Genomic DNA, 17,073 nt, shown 5'->3' with positions numbered 1-17,073 from the left:
TATAGAGATACAACCGTTCACAGAGCTTCCTTCTGCTACTCACAAGTTTGGGCAACGTAAGAACTCTGCAGAAACTCCTTTGGACTTTGGGAAAAACCCTGCAGAGACTCCACACAGAAAGACCCCCATGTCAGAATCCAACCGGGAAGGCGGAAGCGCTAACCGCTAACCGCTAACCGCTAACTGCTAACTGCCCGCACCGCCCGCATTGAAAATCAGCTTTGGAACGTCGCCTGGGAGCTGTAAACACACCAAAACCCATTTTCTTTATCTACTTCGGTCGCAACGCTGAATGTAGTTTTTGGATTACGCACATTACAATGCATAAGTCGGGGTGCAAAAACCGTCGAGCCTGTTTCGCCATCAGGCTTTTCTTTCGGACGGAAAAACACCGACAAAAGGAAACGAGACGGTGACGGAGACGGAGAACAAAATCGCGCTCTCGTTGTTCCTTCAAAGACGTCGAACGATTCCTCGATAGCGCGCCGCCGACCGAAAGCGGCGACCTGCCTCGGCGGCGTCGGGCGTAACGCCGGATACAAATCGAGTTGAAAACGGAGAGACGCGGCCCGTGCTGACGTGGAAAAAGACTCAAATGATAACCGGTCCGGGCACAGATGGGGACCCAGTTGGAAAAGCGGATATAAACATATTACAACCAAGCGAACGGGAGGAAGAACAGATGCTGTATTAATTTACTCGCTGTTAATCCGATCCTCAGCGGCGCGCCGCACTCCTTCCCCTTGGCACCAAGGTCTGCTGACATGGTGTTGGTATTCTTCTGCAGGCGCAGCTCTCTGGGGTAAATATTTATGGAGGGGACTGGCATGAGGTGATAAGGACTAGGGGTCCATTCATGATAACACAGGGGAATTTAAACGGAATATTTAATCGAGCACAAGTTTGTATCTCTGGGACAATACCGTTGCGCGGAGGCTTTGAAAGGCCTACCTCAAAGTATTCCGGCAAACGTCGTGGAGAAACTTTTATTCAGCCCGGAGCGATGTGGGGGTGTAATAATCAAAGCGACAAACGCGGAGTGTTTGTTGTCACGGAATACGCGGCGCAGCGGGGCTGCCAACGGAGTGTAAATTTGGAAATGCACACAAATTCTAAATAAAAACCGAACTCGCGTCTCCATATTATGATAAGGAGGTATCACGGACCCGGACGTATTATATTATTTTATGGTATTTATGATAATTCCCACCACCGCCGCGCCATAAAAAAAGGCTTTTTCTTTTTGCCTCCTCTGCAGCAGACGCGGAATATAACAGCTGATTCCGTCGCGCTATTGTGTCCCGTGTGGAGATCATCGAGATTTGGCGTGTAAATTACAACTTTCTGCGTCTGGACGCTAAGTTAGCTTGCTAGCTTGCTGACGATACTCACAATAACAAACCGGTGAAGTCATTCAACAACCCAATGAGAGGGCTTCCAGCAAGCGCTTGGACAGAAAAGCTCCAAGAAAGCGGTTCTAAGAATTGTTCACCTCGAGTTTGGTTCCAGGAAGTAGCCTCCTCCGCAGGAACTTTTAGCTTAGCATCCCTGCAGGCAGTAAGGGACCACGATAAAGACAAGAAGAAGAAGATGACGACATAGACAACATGGAGGTGGACGCTGCCACAGCGTTTAGGCAATAATAGATAGTATCGCTGGGTGAAGAACCCTGTTAGCCGTTAGCTAACTCCGGACATACTTTGGTCCAAAATGTAGATGTTTCTCCACAAGCCATTGAAACCCTTCTGAGGTGTAGCAGGCCAGAAGAGCTTGAACCTCTTGGTCGCTTAATATCTCACTGCCAAAATTGTCGCCCCACAGTCCACAAGAGGTATCAGCTTTAACAAGGACTTGCCTTGGAGTAGGAACTGAGGTCCTTGAGGTCCCAAGTCCAGCTCCAGAGTCCACATCGCTGCAGACGCCCGACCACCTCCTGCTCCAGCCTTCCCTGGAGATACCCGGAGATACTTGAACTGCACTTGGGGCAGGACCTCTTCCCCGGATTTGGAGGTGCTGATCCTCATCCTGGCCACTTTCGCTATTTCGTTCTTTATTTTTATAGAATTCTAATTTTGATTCTCCCCCACTTGACTCTGTAGCAGGAGCTACTTTTCGACAAAAAGCCCCCCGGGGTATCATTGAAGTATTCTGATTCTGATTCTTCATGATCAGCGGGGAGGCAATCCAGAAAGTAGACTAGTGGGTCTACCTTGGGGAGGCAGTGCAGAAGAGGTCCAGGTGCACGGACCCCGTTTCCTCTGCTGCTGTCTGAACGAACCAAGAAACATCCCGGTTCCTGAAGTCCCGAAGTCATGAAACAGAAGCTCTGGATGACGAGAGTTGACATCCGGACTCGACCGAAGCCGAAACACGTTCCTTGAGGATCTGGAACCGAGGGTCTTCTAGATTATCCCCTTGGTTAACCAGGGAAATGATGAGTACGAGGCAGGATGAGCTTTAAAATGTGTTTGTTTTTCCAAATGCTTGGCGGCGACGGCCCCCACGCCGACAGATGGCTGAAGGAGGTGAGGGAATACCGACGGCGTCGGATCAAAACCCGACTCGGGATTGAAGGACCTGCGTGGAGAGCTTTCAGGCCAGAGGATGAGAAGCTGCCCCTCGAGAAGATGAATAACACAACTTTAATGACTCTTCAGAGGGTGCCGACACGCAGGAATCCTTCTAGTGCTTTGAGTGAATTTCCGCAAAACACGAGCCGGCCGAAGCACGTTGTCGGGCTATATTTAGCGACATCTCCAACCCGGGTCACTCTTATTTGCATGCAATTAAGAATCACTTTGGTCGCGTTAGCGCGCGGATGCTCGCTACGGTACTACCTTTCAGGCGGCGCGCCGGAAAAACCACGACTTTACTCCGCGAGACGGAGGCCTCTTCCGGCTTAATTGACTAGCTTGCGCGCTGGTTAGCGCTAATTGCCCGCCGCGGTAAAGCCCAGCGACGAGGTTAGCCGCGAAAACACGGCTAAAAGCGTCGACGCCGGCCCCTCGAAACAGGCGCCGCTCCACTTCACCCCTTTACCGGCTCATCTATTTTTGTTTTTTTTTTTAAATCTTTTTTATTTCCTATTCATAACGTTCGCCGCGTAATCGCCATCTGCCGCCTTGGAGTCGGCACGGCGCCTGATTGTCAGGCCGCGCCACTTCACCTCCTTCCTATCTACGCGCCGGCCCTCTGGGAGCCGATGCTTCAGGCGCTGATGTATCTAGAACGTTAAGTATTTCCCTCCTTCTTCCTCAGTCCCAGATGATCTCTGCGGGCTGTCCGAGATTTATCTCTCGGATACAAACACCCGTCTGCGGCGCCTTCCTCCTTCGGTAAATTGTTTTTTTTTTTTTTTTTCCCCCTCCACTCGCGCGCGCACTTCGGCTGAGTTATTGTCGGCGTTAGTATGATTTAGTGAGCGATGACTCGCTGATTTTAGCGTCTCGGCGGTGAATCTGCGCGGCGCTAACGAGGAGGGCAGGGATCTAAACGCTCGTCCGATGGTTTTTATGTATATGTGAAGTGAAAGTGAAAGCAGACGTTACGGTAGAGCACACCCGCGCATTTTACGGCCCCCGGTCCATGAAAAAAGCATTTTTCTGTTAATATTATACAGGTGTGGTGATCAATTTAGTGAAACCCATGCTTATTTTTATTTACTTTATTTTTTTTTTTTTTTTAACGTTAGGATGCACGCAACTACAGTGGACCCTCGCTACTTTGCGGATTTTTTTTGTAAATCAGTTCTTGCGATTTATTTGTTGCGTTATTTTGATTTTTTTTTTTTTTTGCGTGATTAGATAGCCATGAAAAAAAAAAAACGGTAAAAAAAGTAAAATTAAACTAAAATTAATTTATAAAATAAATAAAACACCAGATCTCCTTTGCTTGGAGGGGATGGGTTGAGTGAGATTCATTCAAAATTATCACCTCTATTTTTTTTTGTGTAACTCCTGCGAAAAGTGAAGGTCCACTGTGCATGCCATAAAAAAAAAGAGGTGGGCCGCTAAATATTTATTTACAAAAGCCGAAGGTAAAGCGGTGTGTCAGAATTACAATTTGAATTGTTGCTTTGTGACCAAACACGGAGGCGGATACAAAGTCTTGTCTGATAAAGGCAGTCAGATTGCAAAACTGCAAAACCAACAAGGGTATTTTTATAAAGCTCTGCACACCAAGAAATGCAGCTTTCAAGGCAACTTACTGCATATACCACAATATCGCCAGAAAAATTTCCTTTTCGGGCAGTTGAACTCTGCAGCACTAATATTCTATCATAAAAATAAAAAGCACTTTTTGCTTTTTGCATAAAGTTGATCAATTTCGTATTTTTAGTATACTGCTAAACACCTTGTTAGTGTTCGTGATGCTCAACACGTTAGACCTTCTGAGAACACTGATGTCATAATCAATATTCTTTGTAACTGTATTTTTCGCGCAGTAAGGCGCTCTTAAAATCCTTATTATCTCAATAATCGACTGTGCACCTTATGTATGAATTCTTGTGCATACTGACCTCCAACCAGTTCTATGTGGTACACTGTGCTCAAAAATCTGTCCAAATGTTTCGGTGCGACTTTGTTAAGCCGTTCCGATTGGTTGATTGTCGGGCCGTTCCAACATCAAACAACGTTAAATAGCTAATTATATAGTGCTGGAATGCAATGTTGTTCCAACCTCAAGCTAACTTCAAGCATACAAGAACAGTACTTGTATGCTCATGCTTACAAGAACAGTACTTGTATGCTCATGCTTACAAGCACAGTACTTGTATGCTCATGCTTACAAGGACAGTACTTGTATGCTTACGTCCGCTGCTTTTCGCAACACCAGTACGTATTGTACTTCAACAGATTATTATTGAGGACCCCCAAAATGCCACCTGTTAAGAGACACGCTTCCGAATTCAAACTCGAGGCTATCGGTCAGGCAGTAGATAATGGAAATAGAGCCCAGAAAAAATTCAACATGAATGAATCAATGGTGCGGAAGTGGAAGGAGCAAGCAGATGAAGTGCGCCAAGTAAAGAAGACCAAACAGTTTCTGAGGAAACAAAACGAGATGATAAAGTTGGACTAAACTGACTGTTTTGTTTAGCTTTCTATACCGTGGGTTTTATCATGCGCCTTATATCATGGTACGCCCAATTGTTCTTTATTTTTATTGTTCTGATAACCAGTAGCCGCTAATCAGGATATGTAATTTACTGCCTTTTAGAATGAGGCATAATTATTAATCTGGAGCAGAAATAAGTTCAAGCTATCATCGGTTCGGCCCTCCAACACCATTCAGGTTTCTCATTTGGCCACTAATAAAAATGAATCGCCCACCATGACCATGACCCAACCATCTCTGACCTTCTCTCCAAAACATCTAACATGTGCCGTCCCTCTGATGGACTCTTTCCTGATCCTATCGTTCCTCGCCACTCGCAAAGAGAACCTCAACATCTTCCTCTCTGCGACCTCCAGCTCTGCTTCCTGTCTTTTGGTCATTGTCACTGTTTTATGATTGACCATATCTACACCAAATATTCAAAAAGCACATTTCTAAAGGCCAAATAAGGAGCTTTCTTCTTGTCTTCTTCTTCTGTTGGTCTTTTTTCTTCAGTGAAAGTGAAAAAACGACATTAACGAGACATTGTGAACAACTTCTGGGGTCGGTCCTGAGAAGAAGTAATCAGGACTTCCCGTTCTCGCAAAACATCTCCGGCTGCTTTTGTGCTTCTGACTCCATCTGGTTCCAATGTACAAACCTTGAACTCTCATCACTTCGCATCTCCAGACACCTTTTCATCCCGCGACTCTGAATCACGGCGTCTGAAAGGCCGACCCAAACCCCGGGTTCAGTGTTTTCTAAATGTTGACAAACACGGCAAATCACATTTGCTCGCAAATTTAATTTCTTTTCGGGGTTTCCGGCGGAGTCAGGCGGAGGGTCGGGCATAAATTTCTGAGGTGCAACCTTTTAGCCGGTGGCGAGGAAAGCAATTTTAACTGGAGGGCCGAGCAGAGAGGGATAGGAAGACTCGAGCGAAGATGAAGGATGGAGGAAGAAGGTCATATTCGGGTGGGAAATGAGAAAGATTTGAAAAGATATTGAGAGACGTTTTGACGCGCGGCAGGAAACGTCCGACTCGCCGAGAGGAACGGCTCGGTTTAGGGCTTCAGATTTAGGGCTTGTTTTCAACCTGGATGACAGCGAGGATACATCCGGCTGAAGCATCATCCCGAGTTTTGGAGGGGGGGGGGTTGGGAGTTTTTGTTTTCTCGCTCGAGCGTCGCAAAACAAAATGTGACACTTGTTTCCCAATTTTCTGTAATTTCCTAGTGGGAGGAATTGATTGCTGTAATCAGGTGGAGTGCAAGAGAAGCCTCGGCGCCCAAGGAGTTTGCACGGGAGTAAATCCACCTGGACTCTAATGAAGATATCATATCAGAACGCCGCGCGAGCGCTTTCCCTCGCGATGCGGAATAAATCACGTTAGACCAACAGCCGAACCTTCGAGACTCTTTGCAAACACAGCGGCTGGAGGAAACGCATCACAGCTAGCAGGTGCTACCTCCTGGAGGACCTCTTGTCGAGGAACCTCCCACGACACCGTATCCAGGAAGGGGAAGCTGGCAAAATCCAGGAAATCTCAAATTTCAGAGGAACTCGAGTTTCTTCAATGACTGGATGAATTGATGTTTTTGCCTCCTCTGCTCTTCTTTAGCTTCCCCATCTAGACCTGGGGTGTCAAATGTACGGCCCGCGGGCCGGTACTGGCCCACCAGGGGGTCCAATTTGGTCCGTGGGCTGAATGTACAATTTGAAAAAATACATTAAACATTTTTTTTCAGCTGTTTTAGTCAGTGTTAGCAACATGGCAGGACACTCCTGAAGTTTGCGGACGACACCACCCTCATTGCACCTGGTGCGGTCAGAACAACTTGGAGCTAAATGCTCTGAAGACTGTGGAGATGGTGGTAGACTTCAGGAGGAACCCAGCCCCACCATCATCCTGAGGGACTCCCCAGCTGCCACAGCAGAGTCCTGGAAATAATCATCTCCCAAGACCTCAAGCGGGAGCTGAACATCAGTTCCCTCACAAGCAAAGCACAGAAGAGGATGTTCTTCCTGAGGCAGTAAAAGAAGTTTAGCCTGTCAGAGACGATGATGGTGCGCCTCGACCCCACCATCACCGAGTCCATCCTCACCTCCACCACCACCACCTGGTTCGCTGTCGCCACCTCCAGAGACATGGGCAGTCTGCAGCGTATCATCCACTCTGCATAGAGGGTGATCCACAGGACTTGTATGCTTCGTTTCCAACCACTCCCCTCTGGCAGGGGGTTGTGATCCATCAGGACCAAAACTACCCGCCAGAAAACTACCCAAAAACAGCCTCTTCCCATCGCCAGCCTGCCTCATCAATAATGCCCCGGTTCCTCGCTGACACTTTCCGACCCCTCTAGTGAACTCCCTTGCACTGCTTTGCACCACTAGCCATTTTGCACAACCAGCCGTTATTTCCCTGATCTCACTTTGTGTTTCACTATTTGATGCTTGTCACAAATCTATTTACCGCCGTTAACATACGCAAAAATTACTTGGTGAATTCCGAATCTGAACTCGACGTCCAGGTCGATGGATGGATGATTCAGATGTTTTAGCCGGTGAACGGAAGAATTCATGTCTTAGTGTTGTTGTCTTCTTGTTCGAGTCAATGAATGGCTGAATTTCAGTGTTTTGATCAACGTGTGAATTGATTTAAATGTTATTTAGTTGTTCATGTAATCAATGAATGGATGGATTCCCATTTTTGTCAAGATATGGATGAACTTGACTTTTGAGTTGATGAATTCATCTTTTAGTCAATATATGGATGAATCCTGATTTAGAAAATAAACAGATGGATTTAATTTTTTTTCTAAATTTACATTTACATAAAATTTTAACTAACGGATGAATTCACATTATAGTCAGTGAACGGGTGAACTATTGTTTTAGTCGAATTACAGATAAACCTAATATCTTCAATAATGGATGACATTCATGTCCAATGGGCGAATGGTTGAATTTGATCTTTTTCTCAATTCATAAATAGATTTAACATTTTAGTCGATGAATGGATGAATCAGATGTTTTATTTGGTGAAATATGGTTTTAATCCATGTATTTATTTAATCCAGTATTCTATTGAGTGAAAGGATGAATTCCCGGTTCTGTCAAATATGCAGATGAACTTAACGTTTTAGTCCAAACCTTGTGAAATTTAACAGTTTTATCAATGAATGGATGAATCAATAACGTAGTAACAAATAAATTTCAGTCAGCGAATGGATGAATTGGCGTTTTCGTCAATTCACGGATGAATTAAACTCAATCTTATTCGTCCATCAGCCCACAAAGGCCGCCTTTTTCTTCGGAAAACGTTTCCAACAACTCGGACTCGGGCTGATAGGTTTTTTTTACGGATCCAGGATTTCGGCCGATTGCATTTATCGGGTCACAGCGTCTGAACCGGCAAACGCCGGTGAGACTCCAGACTCGTGTTGCGAAACTCGAAGGAACGTGAAAAGAAGCGGGCAGCAAAAAGCGGAGAGGAATCAAACATCGGTTGAACGTCCGGACGTCGGAAAACAGACTGTAAAACCAAACTTCGCTTGAATAAAACATGGCTTTTGGTGCTACGCTAATTCTCACAAATTCATAGAAGGAACGTTCAGACTTCAAATAAATCTCGGGGAAGGTATTACCCAGCTTACGTTCGCCGACAGCCCCGAGCAGACGGCAGATGGCGAGGATGACATAGAGCCGCTATCCTACAGATGTTTGTTTTCTGACACAAATCCTTAATTACAGGCTCGGAAACCTGCTAGCTGCATCTCTATCATCGGGCGGAGTCGCTGCCGGCGGGATCGACCGGCGCTTTTATTGAACCTGCACCAGTTTTTACGTGGAGGAGAATTTTCTGGACGTTGGTCTGCACTTCGGACACCTGAGTGTTTTAACGTTAAATGGATGAATCCAAAAATTGGTCAACGAATGGTAGAATTTAATGTTTTAGTCTGTTTGGAAGTGGATTCAGTGTTTGAGTGTAAATATGGATGAATTGGTGTTTTAGTTAATGAATGGATGAATCCGATGTGTAAGTCTGCTAATGGATTAGCGTCAGGTTTTGAGTCAAAAATGGATGAATCCAATGTTTTGATCCACGAATTGATCAAATTGAAAATTTCAGAATCAGAATGCTATATTGATCCCCTCGGGGGGAATTTTTTGTTGAAACCCTGCTCACAAAGTAAAGTGGAGAAGAAATAATAAAAAAAAAAAAAAAAAAGTAAAAATTAAGAACAAAAATAGCAATAATAAGTAAATAAGAAATGAATAAATGTAAAAACTGCACTTTTTTTCGCTAATGAATTGAGATTTGGATGTATTTCTAGTTCACTCAATGCATGAATGAATGAGGTTTATGTTGATAGAATCCAATATTTTGACCAATAATGGATGAATTTAATGACTAAGTCAATGAATGGATAACATTAATCAATATGTGGATGAATCCGGTGTTTATGATCAATGAAAGGATGAATTTAATGTTTTGGTCAAGACACAGATCAGCTTATATTTCGATCAATGTACGAATGAATGGCGTTTTAGTCAATTTAGGGATTCATCTACTGTTTTTGTCAATGAACAGATGATGTTTTAGTTAATATACAGATAAATTTAATGTTTCCATCAGTGCACGAATGAATTTGTTTGCGTTAATAGATGACTACTCCGCTGTTTTATTCAATGAACGGATAAATAGAAATGGAAATTGCACTTCTAGCTAAATGTGCATGTGAGGAATTGTAGTTCTTTCCATTTTGTTTCCATTTGACTACAAAATTAGCTCTGTAGCTAGAATGCTACAACCATCTTCGCTGTATTTGAGTTTCGCACACGTTGCCCAATCACGAACAAATAAAGAATTTATTCACGCCTTAAGCTGAACACGAATCTCGTTTGTAATTCGACCTGCTTCATAATAATTCTTGCATAATTCATGCATATTTAGCATGTAATTCATTTTAAGAGCAGCTCTGGGTTCGACCCGGCGATGAAAGCGCCGCGTTAGCGAACATATTGCGTCCGGCGTGTTGAAAAGAAACGCGTGCACGTGGGGCGCCGTCCGGCCGAAAGGTCGGATCCGGCAAAACCGTCACACATTTCCCCCCTCTTTGATTTTTGTTTCACATTAAAAAAAAAACAAACAAACAAAACATTAAAAAAAAAAAACTAAAAAGTCGACAGATTGCGTATCGGCGAACATCCCCGTAAACATTTTCGTCCGGGGTTTGACTCCTCACCGCATTTGCATAATGAAAGCCTTTGTTTATTATAAAATTGCACATTCATTTCACCAAGGACCATTAAACAAGCACAAAGTAGTTTAACATACGGCTGCGGAGCAGAATATGAATTAAAATGCAAATGGAGGCTTACTCCTGATATCTACTCCTCCGTGGAATGGGTATGAATACCCGCCAAACAGGTAGTGTGTGTGTGTGTGTGTGTGTTTACCTGTGACCACTGGGAAGATGCAAGACGGTGACGGCTCGATTTCCCCGTCGCTAACGTGACGGTTTTGAAACGCGTGACGCTAAATCATCGGCGGGGGGGGGGAACTCTTGAATGCGAGCTCAATCTCAAGGGGAAGGTTTTTTTCACTTCAGATTTTCACCCCCCGAATAAAAACCAACTGCGTTTTTGTGCCGCCGCCCTCTTCATCACCGTTAGCGATGCGCTTGTCGCGTCCCCGCGTTGCCGCAGGTACGGCGTCATAAATCAGTTCCCGTTTTTGTCGTTAGAAGAATCGCGCAGAACGCGACAAGACGAAAATTTGTTGGTTTGAGTTATTGTCCCGCGCGCCGATCTACTGCTGTTTCTGGGCTGGTCGCCAAGGCGACGTGAAGGACGGCGAGGGGGAGGCGGGATTGAATCGAGTCTGTCGCTCCAGAAACCTTCCCGTGAGGTGTTTCCGTGTTCTCTGCGTAGGTTCTCCAAAATCCACAAACATGCAGGAGGTCAAAAGATCAAGGGGTCCCCAATCCTCGATCGTTCGTTACCGATCCGCAAACAAAATATTTTTTGGTAAAAATGATATTTTTTTTTCACCAGACCTTCCGGATCTTATTAGCCTTCGCCTTACTGCCGCCGTTTCACACATCGGGCTACCACAAGCTAGCCCTTCAAAAGGAAACAAAAGTCACCTGAGCTTTTTCGGGAGGAAAAACAGTAACTATCAAGATTCCTACCTATTCTGGACCTGTACTCCTATTCAGTGACGTGCGCTGATGTTTATGGCTGGTGAGGCATCGTAACCTGCGGGCGAGGAATTGTGAGAAAAATCCCTGGAATCACTAGCGCCCCCTACCATGAGGCAGGAGAAGTGCGTGCCTCACTTCCTGGCGCTCCGCAGTCATTTTATGATCGCTTGGCACAAGAAGCTAGTAATAGCGTCCAGGTGTTGACAAAACAAATGGATTGGAAATGTAGTTTATCTAGCAAAAGTGTTTAAACATTTACATAGTGACATACAAAAGGCGCGGATCCTAGCATGCTAAAGGTCAGCCGTCATGACGCGATCTACGTTGAGGCTCGACAGTCCACTGCCTCACTGCAAGTCTTTTCTCGGTATTAGAACAGTTAACGTGAAACTCCAGCCGTTTTGACTAAAAAAAAACAAACCTTATAGTTCAAATCACTGATAAATATAACCATTTCATTGCTTTTTTTAATATTCTTTTTCCTTCCAAAATTGGCAAGTGAGGCACGGCCTCTCCTGCCTCCCCTGACTGCACCTCACAGCTCCTATTACTATACTTATATTCCTATACTTCCCTCGACGACAATCTACTGCACTTCTACTGCACCAAAGGACCCTTCCATAACACTGGACAATCTTTAGGACACTTTATTCGACATGTTTACAACAAGGCACCCTAACAGGACACTTTTCCTACCTTGTTGGATTTCATCTATTCAGCTATCTATTTCACCTATTATCATGAGCTGTGATATTAATGTATTTATACTTATATAAATACATTGATATTTGATATTGATAAATCATTTCCTTCAGGAGCAATAAAGTATCTCTAATCTACCTAAGTTACGGTTTCATCGCAAAAGGTGAGACAAAAGCTTTGCACCCGCTTTGCATTATTTGCAGTGAGCGGCTAGCTAATGTAGCTATGAAACCCTGAAAATGTTTTTTTTTATTTATTATTCTTATTGCGAAATGATTGCAATTGCTGCGTTTAATTCGGATTAAATACTGTGAACTGACAAAAGGTTTTATCATTTATTATTGATTATTTACCGGTCTGCAGACACATTTTGGTCCTTGTTATAAAAAAAGCTGCAATAGAGGACTAACTAGCGTTTTCGTGAATGAGAGCGAACGGCTGCGATCGATCCGACGAAAGAACGAAGACGGTCAAAATGACGTAGCTTTTACCGGCGAGTTACAAAACATTAGAAGAGCAGAGCCTGTCCTGGTTTTTTAGTGTCATCTCCATGGCAACGGTCACCCACGTATTTGGACGTATTTGGCCCTTTTCAAGGAAAAAGGAAGGAAGGATGTAGGGGGTGAAGGCCACGAGGAGGCGATCAAGCTTAAGAGCGAAAAGCTGTAGCATCCCGCGCTAATCACAATCAGAATCCTTTGTTCATCCCCGAGGGGGAAAATTTGCTCTTGGTTGCAGGGTACGGATACCAAATATAAGCATTAAAATGAAAAGGCGACGCAAATAAAATCAAAATAAAAGTATATAAAAGTATATCCAAGCATGTTGACATGTATAATTCTTGGTTATTGTACTATTAGCCTGTGAATAGAAAGAAATTTGGCTGCACGTGATGAGTTCGGGGAGTAGTTTGATGGCCACATGCAGGAATGATTTCCTGCGGCGCAATCGCTGCGCGATCAGCCAGGCGCTGAAAGAACGCCGGTGTCCGACCGGCACGTCATGGAGTGTCCAAGGTGACCTTCGCATTGTGAAGCAGCTTCGCTCCCGCTACGTCACCGGCCGTGCGGATCAGCCTGCGCGGTCTGTTAGCATCCGCTATCCTCAACCTGCCGCTCCAGCACACCTCGGGAAAAAAGATGGCTGGATGCACTGACAAAACAGAAATTTGGCAGCAGAAATATTCCCAAGTCTTCTTCTTTTCCTTTGGGCTTTTCCCTTCAGGGGTCTTCACAGCGAATCAACCTTCTCCATCTCACCCTATTCTCTGGATCCTCCTCTCTCACACCAACTAACTTCATATCATCTCTCACTACGTCCATAAATCTTCTCTGGTCGTCCTCGAGACCTCCTGCCTGGCAACTCCACCTTCAGCAACCTTCTACCCAGACCCTCAACATAGTTCGGAGATGAACAGTGTTCATATCTAAACCATCTCAGTCATCACTTTTTCTCAGTCATACATGTCCTGCACCTTGCGTGACGTCCATCAATCTTCTCTTTGGTCTTCCTCGAGACCTCCTGCTGGGCAACTCCACCTTCAGCAACCTTCTACCCAGACCCTCAACATAGTTCGGACATGAACAGTGTCCATATCTAAACCATCTCAGTCATCACTTTTTCCTCAGTCATACATGTCCTGCACCTCGCGGGACGTCCATCAATCTTCTCTTTGGTCTTCCCCTAGACCTCCAATTCCAGCATCCGTCTGCCAATATATCCACTATCCCTCCTCTGTCCATGACCCAACCATCTCTGACCTTCTCTACAGAACATCTAAGATGTGCCGTCCACCTGATGGACTCATTCCCGATCCTTTCCATCCTGGTGACTCCCAAAGAGAACCTCAACATCTTCATCTCTGCGACCTCCAGCTCTGCTTCCTGTCTTGTGGTCGTTGTTACTGTTTGTAGAGCATCATCTGCTGGTCTCACCACTGTCTCGTCCACCTTTCCTTTCATTCTGGCAGATAGTCTTCTATCTCTTCGTACCCCTGACATTTTTCTCCACCTGTTCTTCACCTCTTTTCTACACTCTCCATCGCTGTGGACCCAAAGTACTTCAAATCCTCCACCTTCTTGATCTCCACTCCCTGCTGCCTCACCGTTCCACCCGGGTTCCTCTCATTCACACACATATATTCCGTCTTGCTGCTCCTTACCTTCATTCCTCTCCTTTCCAGAGCAATACCTCCACCTCTATAGATTTTCCTCAACCTTTTTTCCCTGCTCCCGCTACAGATCACAATGTCATCTGCAAACAAGGACACATTTAAAAGTATAATATATGTATGTAAACGCACAACGGGTTAAATTCTGATTGAATAAAGAAAGGCTCGACTGACACGAATGTGCCCTCTCCATGCGGATCACCAGGGTCAGCGGTGCGCTTTTGCCTTTTGAGGCAAAAAAGAGGTTTTACCAGAAAAAGACGGGTGGCGGTTTGCCTCCTCGGGCGCTCACAAATCATCCCTTTAACTCCGCGGACTCCACATGAATAAACAGTTTAATCAGTCTGGATCCACTGGTGGAACGCGGTTAGAATATCTGCAGTGGGCGGAATTATTCATGGAGCACTATTTGAAATCCGCGTTACTCAGCGGCGGAGCGAAAACAAACAAGTTCTGCGGCAGAAATTCGTAAAAAAAAAAAAAAAAAAAAACAATTTAGTGTGCGAGACAATTAAAATGGTAGATGAAAGAGGGATCTAGAAAGATTATGAATTACATTTAAAGAAACATTTCAGCCGGAATGATATCAGGGAAAGCTCTCAGATATGTCAGGTGGGCTGATTCCCTCCAGGGGATTATCCCAAAGATTCGGGGCTTGGCGGCTAAAGCTCTGCCTGCTGCTTCTGAGACTTCCTGTCCAAGTTAGAAGGTCTGATGTTTACCACGTTGTTGAGCCGCATTGTGTAATAACGGTGCATTTTGTAATAAACGTCCAAAATGTACTAACTTTTTCATTTCATTTTGGAATAAAGCCGCATTTTGTAATAAACTGCCGCATTTTGTAATAAACCGCCCCAACGCATTTTGTAATAAATTTTGCCGCATTATGTAATAAGTTATTACATTTTGAGAAGATTATTACAAAATGCACTTGCAACTTTTTTATTCTCTTGGAAATGTAATAACATGGAATTTATAGAATATTCTCTGTTAATGCAACCTTTGAATAGTGTACTGATAGTAATTGCTAAGTACCGCTACTAGGCTAATACAGTGATACTAATAATAGGCCTAGCTTTTACAAATACTTTGAAGTAAAATAAAATACAATTAACAAACTTATGCTTTAGAATTGTTATTACATAATGCACCATGTTATTACATTTCCTAGAAAATAAAAAAGTTGCAAGTGCATTTTGTAATAATCTTCTCAATATGTAATAACTTATTACATAATGCGGCAAAATTTATTACAAAATGCGTTGGGGCGGTTTATTACAAAATGCGGCTTTATTACAAAATGAAATGAAAAAGTTATTACATTTTGGACGTTTATTACAAAATGCACCGTTATTACAAAATGAGGCTCAACACACGTCCACCAACTTATCGTAGCGAAGAAAACTCATGCTAGCGGGAACGTTATCGGTTCTATGAAGCGACGGTTCGCAGGTTAGCGCTTCCTCCTCGCGGCAAGAAGGTCCACGGTTGGATTCGCGACAAGAGTTCCTTCCAGGTTCCTCCCACTGCAGGAGGTCCAATGGAGACCCTACTTGTCAATGGTCGGGTGCTACAATATGCAGCCCTATGATTGGTCCAGGGGAAGCCCCGCCTCTTGCCCGGGATAGGCTGAAGCTCCAGCAAACCCAAGTGCGGGATCGGCGGTATGGCTAACGAATGACCGCGGGAAAGGAAACGCAAAGTTGTAAATATTTGAATCATTCCGACCCGGATCTGAAACAATTTTGTTCCCGCTTTCTTTCCGGTCGCCGTTTTCAAGCAGCTCCACATTAACTCTCAACTAAGAATCTGTTATAGCTGCTGATTTAGCAAATATATTTCTATAGTTTTGGGCAATTTAAGTTCAGTGTTTAAACAATGAGATTCCAATCTCCCAAACCGGTTTAGCAATCAGAGTCAGACTTTAATGATCCCGGAGGATTTTACGTGTTATGAGGACGGCACCTCGGTAAAAATCAACATTCACAACTTCACAAAGCGCTTTTTTTTTCACCTGGCGGACAATAGAATCGGCTTCACAAAGGAGGATTTGCATGGTGAAGAAAAAAAAAAAAAAAATTGTCATTCATGAACTGCGCCTCCCAAAAAGACGGCGGAAGCCGAGGCTGACAGAAAAAACCCACGGCGCCGCCCCCCCCCTCCCGCTACCACCTCCACCATCCACTTGAGCATCAATTGGCAGGAATGCAGGCCTCGCACCGGTAAGCCGGGAGAATACCAACAAATACCGAGAAGCAGATTCACATCCGGCAAGCTCTGAGAAGCTGCGGCACCTGGATGTGGCCTTCCCGAATGCAAACAGCCTTCATGTGGCGGCTGTCTGTTCCTGCACCTCACGCTAACCTGACTCCGCCGAGGGGGAACGAGGGCGCATTTCCTCCTGAATCAGTGCCGCAGCTTGAGCAGCCACCCAGGCCCTAAACAGAGTCTAGCTTTGACGGCAAATCGCCCATATCGCGGCTTCCCTCCTCCTCCTCACCACCACTACGAGCACACAGACACAAAAGGCATGAAGATGGTGGAAACCTCTCTGTTCTCTAAAACCTGACGCGTCAAACTGTAAGGTTGACTCAGAAGTGCATTTTTCAGGACTACCGTGCAGGAAAAAAAAAGGTCTTTGGATCAAGAAGCGCATGTAAGTATGTTAGACTGGTGCAAGACATGTATGCTAGCTGTGAGACAGTAGTGAAGTGTGCTGTAGGGGTAACAGAGAAGTTCAAGGTGGAGGTGGAACTTTGTCAGGGATCGGCTTTAAGCCCCCGTAAGCTATCTGTAGTGAGAGCATGGAAAAGTTTGAGGAAAATCTTGAGAGGTGGAGGTATGCTCTGGAAAGGAAAAGAATGAAGGTTAGTCGCAGCAAGACAGAATATATGT

This window comes from Fistularia commersonii, chromosome 11, assembly GCF_037954325.1.
Source record: "Fistularia commersonii isolate RoL2024-O1a breed Wild chromosome 11, RoL_Fcom_v1.0, whole genome shotgun sequence".
Lineage (NCBI taxonomy): Eukaryota > Metazoa > Chordata > Actinopteri > Syngnathiformes > Fistulariidae > Fistularia > Fistularia commersonii.
This window is presented reverse-complemented; position numbering follows the sequence as displayed.